Source organism: Lactuca saligna, chromosome 5 (assembly GCF_052625555.1).
Source record: "Lactuca saligna cultivar CGN05327 chromosome 5, ASM5262555v1, whole genome shotgun sequence".
Taxonomy (NCBI): domain Eukaryota; kingdom Viridiplantae; phylum Streptophyta; class Magnoliopsida; order Asterales; family Asteraceae; genus Lactuca; species Lactuca saligna.
The window spans coordinates 81,054,251-81,061,087 of NC_136421.1; the positions used below are offsets into that span (position 1 = coordinate 81,054,251).

The window sequence follows — 6,837 nt, forward strand, 5'->3', positions numbered from 1 at the left end:
TCATTCCTAAAATATACTAGTGCTTATGTCAATTTAGGTGTAATACCTAACATATTTTGACACACTCCTCACGATCATTACTTACCATTCTAAGTTTAAGTCTAGAAATTTCCTACAAAACTCCTAGTTTGCTTAAACTAATGCTCTGATACCAACTGTAACATCCCCAATTTCACGGCCAGAAAAGACCGATTTGTTTATGCTTGTTTTTAAAATCAGAGTAATCTTTTAAAGAAAATAGTTGAAGAATTTGTTCCCAAAACAAAATGTGATAAGAATTTATCGAAGCATTTCTTTAAAGAAATGTATTTTCATTAAATAACAAAAGCTCGGGAATTGATGTTCCAATACAAACCAAAAGCATCAATAGTAAAAATAGACCTTACAACAGTCATTTATAACTAATGATCTATAATTCAAAACCTCTCGTCAAGTCCACCAACTTATACTCTTGTGCCATTACCTGTAATGCAAAGAAAACTGAGTGGGTCATACTTCGGAGCCTGGTGAGCATATAGGGTTTTCAACCCACAATAATATAATTATATTCAACCATCAAACAGTCAACCTAATTAACCATCCCCATTATCTTCTTTACTTCTTAGGATTTTACACTAAGAATTCAACTACCCGCCATTCATTCATTCCTAAGGATTGACCTAAGAAATTGGCACAAAATCTATTGCTACATAAGGCGCATCTACCAACATCATCCTTTAAGCGCCTCTACCAGGATTACGTCATACACTATGAGGCGTGACTGCCAGGTTTATGACATTCTCTTTTGTGGGCATCTGCCAACATTATCCTATAAGCGTATCTGCCAGGATTATCCTATAAGCGCATCTACTAGTATTACAACATTCTCTATTTGGTGCATCTACCAATATTATTCTCAAGCGCATCTGCTAGTATTATGACATTCTCTATTTGGTGCATCTACCAATATTATTCTTTAAGCATCTTACATACCTCGTCATTTACCTCATCAATTTATCACATAACATCTCATCTACCCATGTTCTACCAAACATATTAGTAGATATAAAATACATATACGGTTTAACTCATTTAAAAACAATATAAAACATCTATTCCACCCTTATCTCAAAATAAACAATAATATATAAACACATAAAACGCATTTCAAAGCAGATACTTCATATTTATGTGTTAGAAGAAAGTAACCACACACTCACTTGATCAGAAGATGATCGGACAACACCACGGATTGTAGAAGTAGTATCCTTCGTTAGATCCGGAAGATCTTCACAAAAACCGGGCTCCTCGCGGGCAGAGCTTCGGCTCGGGAATTTTACTTCTCGGGATCTTCGGGGCTTCAGGACTTTCTTCAGGTCTCGGGAATGATACGGGGCTTCGGGATATTTCTTGCACACAAAACGAGGTAAAAACACGAGAAAAAAAAGAAATGAGCAATAGAACTTGGGTGCACTCGACATCTATTTATAGGGGTTGAAACCCCGAATTATGTTGGGCGTAATTAAAGTTATACTGGGCGTAATGTCGATAAGGCCGGTGACTCCCCCCCCCCCCTTTGGATAATGTCCGAACTTATATTTAAATTAAATACTTTAATTATTTAATAAAATTCAAAAATTAATATATTCCTCATACAAGCTCTGTTTTTGACGTCTTTATATCCACGCGTACGTGAGACTATGATCTACAACTTTTGTTTAGACTTCGTCGACTAATTTTGACTTTATTTTTATTATATTATTTTAGTAGTCCGGGACAGGAAAATTCCGTTATAAATTCATAACTTCTTCATCCGACGTCCGTTTTTGTCTGTCTTTTTATTGTTGCACTACTATCAACAAGATCTTCGATTCTCGTTTAGATTGTTTCAGCTAAAAACCACTCGATCTCAAATCGAGTATTCGGGCTGCATACCGCTAAGTCGAAACTTAGAAAAATCATAACTTCCTCATACGAAGTCAGATTCAGACGTTCTTTTTATGCACGCTCATGGTTTAACGAACTCTACGACTTTCGTTTAGATCGATAAGGCTAAATATCACTCTAATGTAAATTCAATTTTTACCTCATTCAACGTCATGCCGGTTCTGTCACGAAACTTCGACAGGTCATAACTTCTTTGTTATAACTCGGATTTTGGCGTTCTTTATATGTACAAAATCCTTGTAATATATACTACAAATTAGTTAAGATTATTCCTTAAAATTAATCTTCCATCAAAAAGTCATTTTTGACGCTTAACGTCTCCAAATTGACTAGCCCTGATCTACGGTCATTACAAAAGTCAAGGTCAACAGTCAATGTCAATAGTCCATGTTGACCTCAACTTGTCGAGTGCATCCAGCAACTCGTTGAGTTACCCGTGTAACTTTTTCAACTCGCCGACTTACCTATGTAACTAGTCGAGGTGTTCATATCTGGAACCATATCCTTGTGACAAGTTCAAATCCGATGATGACACCCCTATGGCACCAAAAGTGACCATTTACATCGAAGAAAAGAGATCTACGCAACTAAAGGTCAAGATATTGAGTTTATACCTCAATATAGTCACCAATACAGGGTAGATGTTGCATATACTGCTTCCCTCTTTGTTGCTTCTTCTTCAAGCTCCAAAATCTTCACAATCACAACAAAAATCACTCTCAAAATCTCTCTTTGTCTCTCAAGAAGGTGCAAGGCTCAAGCTAGGGTTTCTCTGGCTGGAGGAACGATGGGAGAGGCGACAACTAAGCCATAAGTTCTTTAAATAGGGTACAAACCCCTAAAAATTAGGGTTTCTCGTTATAGTGCGTACTCGTCGCATCGACCTTTCCAACTCGTCGAGTAGGTCTGTAGTCCCACATCCTCATAATAATCTCTACTCGACGAGTTGGAGCTCTCAAACTCATCGAGCTCTAGCCTAAAACCCTAAAACTTTAAAATTTAAATAATACATAGAACATGATTTATAAATCTCCCCCACATGAACTAACTTCGTCCTCGAAGTCTATTGGTGCGAAAAGTCTTAGTAGTATTCTTGCATCTCCTATTCTGGTTCCAGTGTCCAATCGGAGCCCCTTCGATGCTGCCATTGCCCTTTTACTAGCTTCACCTCCTTGTTCTAAAGAACCTTGGTCTTCTTAACTAGAATCACAACAGACCTCTCAATGTAGTTCATGATCTCGTCCATCTGAACATCACCCAATGAAAAGGTCGTGGGGTCGTCGGTGACACACTTCCGAAGCTGTAACATGTGTGTTGTAACTAGCATTTTTAGCAAGGAAATTTTGTTTTCATGTAAACCTAAACACTTGTAAGACTTGTAATCTAAGTGGATATCATATTCTATGCTTGATCAAAAACATCCAGTTGAATCAAAACTCCTAAGTGAAGTCCAAACCTAACTTAATACATCTCATATACTCAATGATATTGCCATATTTATACCCATTTTTAGGCAATATTTAAGTACATTTTTATTAATAAGTTGATAATATGTTTAGAATAATGATACTTATGACTTTAAATTGTTATTTTTAGTCAATTAGAAGTATTTTCGAAGAGAGGAACCAAAAGCGACAATTTATAGAACATGGGAGACTTGGAACACAAGAGATGAAGAAATCCATGGAAATTACTAAAACCACGACGTGGCATGGATACCCACGACGTGGCATGAGCATTCTAGAAGATAAAGATCGCATAAAGAATGAGTCCTTGCCCGATACGGATGACTTGGGGATCACGACGTGGCCGAGATAGCCACAACATGGCGCGGGATTTTTAAGGATATTTAAGCACTCTTGATCATTACGAATTAGAGATTTTTTGGTGAGAGAAAGGGATTCCAGAAGGTGATTTTGAGTAGAAGAAAGATCCTGGAAAAAGGGTTTCAACACCAAAAGGGTGAAGGTCCATAATTTAGGTTACTTATTTGTTACTTAGGAACATGTTCATTATACTTTGATTTGTGTTAGTGTGTTAGTTGCTATTCTAAGCAGCTGAATCTAGCTACTGTTGTTTAGCTAGATGAACCTTCCAACTTATGAATAGCTTAACTTTTATGGATTTATTTAGTTGGTAAATTGCTTGTGTTGGATTTATAGTTACCTAGCATGCTTGTGTTTGTTTCTTTAGTTGCTTGATTTCATGTTCTGTGTAGCTTGGTGACCATTAACTGCATGAACTTGTTTACCTAATGATTTAGTGAACATTAAATTGTTAGAGCTAGGATTGACCAATATTAGTTAGTAATTAGAGTAAATAAACTTAGCTATGTTAGAGAACGTGGATTATGACTATAATTGCGTTTGCATAATAAATCTTACATAGCATATTCATATTCATAATTAGCCATGTGCTTAATTGTGTGTGACCATACATAATTTGACAAGAATTAATTAATTATTGGTAAAGTTAGACTTAAATTACTAATACAATTACAACTAACTTGATAATCCATAATTATTAGCTAGCCATAAGGATGAAGTGGATTCGAACTAGACAAGAGTGTTTTTACTTATTGATTGAATTTGAGTTAAGTTCGTCTGATCTTGTAAAATCAGATAAAACCCTTCTTAAACTTGTTAATAATTAGGTCAGTTTGATAGCAAGTAGATTAATTAGTGACACCGTTCCCTATGATCGACACCCGACTTACCTAAGCTATATTGTAATCTGACTAGGTACACTGTCTATAAGTGCATAGTTAGTTGAGTTTGTTAGGTTATAAATATTAAAATTAGTGGGTACTTTCGTGCACATCAAGTTTTTGCCGTCGTTGCCGGGGAACAACTTTTTTTATTAGCTTATTTATTTGCATTAAATTAATCGATCCTTCTTGTGGGGTAAAACCCACAAAAAGTTAATTTTTCAGTTGTCATAGAGTCCACGACGTGGCCAGATAAGTGCCACGACGTGGTTACCTAGAATTTTAGATTTTTTAGTTTGTAGTTTATTTTTCTATGTTAGTTCAGTTTTATGTTTTTTTATTTAGTTTATCTGCAGGAGTTCATGACCAGAGGCTCAAACACACCCTTGGTGCCACCACTTGAAGATCTCGAGTCTACAATTCACAAGAAAAAGACGCCCTTACAAGAATTCAAATAATTCTTTTCAAAGAAATCAGGGAAGAAGACTGGGGAGTCAAGTTCACCCTCGAAGAACAAAAGCAAGCTTGAACACTTGGATCAAATACCCATTCAAATCGAATCTGAGTATGATACCGAGCCCGAATTCGAAGAACATACGAGTGAACCGGAGAACGAGCCAAGGCACGAGATGGAAAATATTGAGGAAATGTCCATGGGAGCTTACAGAAAGAGAATTCGAGATGATGTTGGTCCAGGATTAGTACAACCTGTCTTCCTTGCCACTGCCACATTCGAGCTGAAGGGACATATCCTTTCCTCACTAAAGAATATCCCATTCTATGGAAAGGGTCACGAGGATGCATTCAAACACTTAGGTGAAGTAAATGACATTGCCGATTAATTCAATGTCCCAAATATTAACAAAGACACCATTTTACTGAGGATGCTCCCCGGTACCTTTAAAGGAGCTGCAAAGGATTGGTTAAAAGCAATTTCACCTGGTACTGTAACTACTTGGGCTCAAATGCGTGTGCATTTTTTAGGTCAATATTGTCTACCATCCAAGATTGCTAAACTGAAAAAGGTAATAGCCAATTTTGAGAAAAACCCGGGAGAGTCACTTTACGAAGCTTGGGACCGTTACAAAGGGTTGTTAAGAAATTGTCCTCAACATGACCTTAACATTTAACAGGTGGTATCAATATTTTATGACGGGGTAAACGTGATGAGAAGACAACTCCTTGATTCTCAAGGACCACTTACAAAGAAAAATCCGGGCGAAGTCAAGGAATTAATTGAAGAATTCTTGAAACACTCTCGCGAATACCACAACCCTAGGCAAGATGGAATCAAAGGTGGTGGAGGGGCCCAAACTGAAGAAATAGTAGCCATGATTGCTATGCTAAATAATATGGACTGGAGGTTGACACAAATGGACCACTAAATTCATGCCATAAGAGTGGGTTGCGAGAGGTGTAGTGGTCCGCACTTGACCAAGGACTGCAATTTAGATGAGTTTGGGAACAGAAAATCTCAAGTGTGCTACTCGAGTGGCGATAAGTTTGATGAAGACTGGAGGAAACCAAAGAAGGAGTGGCTGCCATATGAAGAGTATAAGAAGCAAAAAGAAGAGAAGTACAAGCAGACATGTCAAGGATTCTATCAAAAGGAGTAGCCACCAGCTGAGAAGAAACCCGATCTAGAGACCATGTTGATGAAGTTTATGGAAGCTTCAGAAAAGAGACACGATGCTACTGATTCTACTATTAATGAACATCAAACTTTAATAAAGAATCAGCACGCCTCTATCAATAACCTTGAAGTACAACTTGGTCAACTAGCCACTCTTGTTCATAAGAAGCTGCCCTCGAAGACTCCTGAAATGAAGACCCAATCTCATGTAATGGCCATAGATACTGAAGAAGAGGCCATATCTGAGTTCCTAGAGGCATTAGAAGAAGAACCACAGTAGCCCGATCCAAAACCAAGGAAGCCAAAGTCCGTAAGTGAAGGGGTTGCTGAAACAGTTGCGCCACAACATGGCACTTGTCTGGACACGACGTGGCCCCTGTCTGAACAAAAAGTTGCTAATCCTATTCCAATGTATCAGCCACCTTTTCCGTTTCCATCCCGAGCTGACCTTAGTCAACTGGAAAGAGAGCATCTAGAGTTTGTGAAGCACGTGAAGGGAATCCCGATTAATACCCCTTTTATCGAGTCCTTATCCAAAATTCCAGAGTATCAAAGATTACTGCAAGCCTTG

The 6,837-nt window shown here is 37.7% G+C and overlaps 1 non-coding gene across 1 annotated transcript; it reads right to left on the minus strand.

Annotated features, from left to right (window-relative positions):
* Positions 1–5,646: 5,646 nt before the first annotated feature.
* LOC144999158 (small nucleolar RNA R71) lies at positions 5,647–5,753 on the minus strand. The gene has a single exon (XR_013660680.1). It is a non-coding gene; the product is annotated as a small nucleolar RNA R71 (small nucleolar RNA).
* Positions 5,754–6,837: the final 1,084 nt, after the last annotated feature.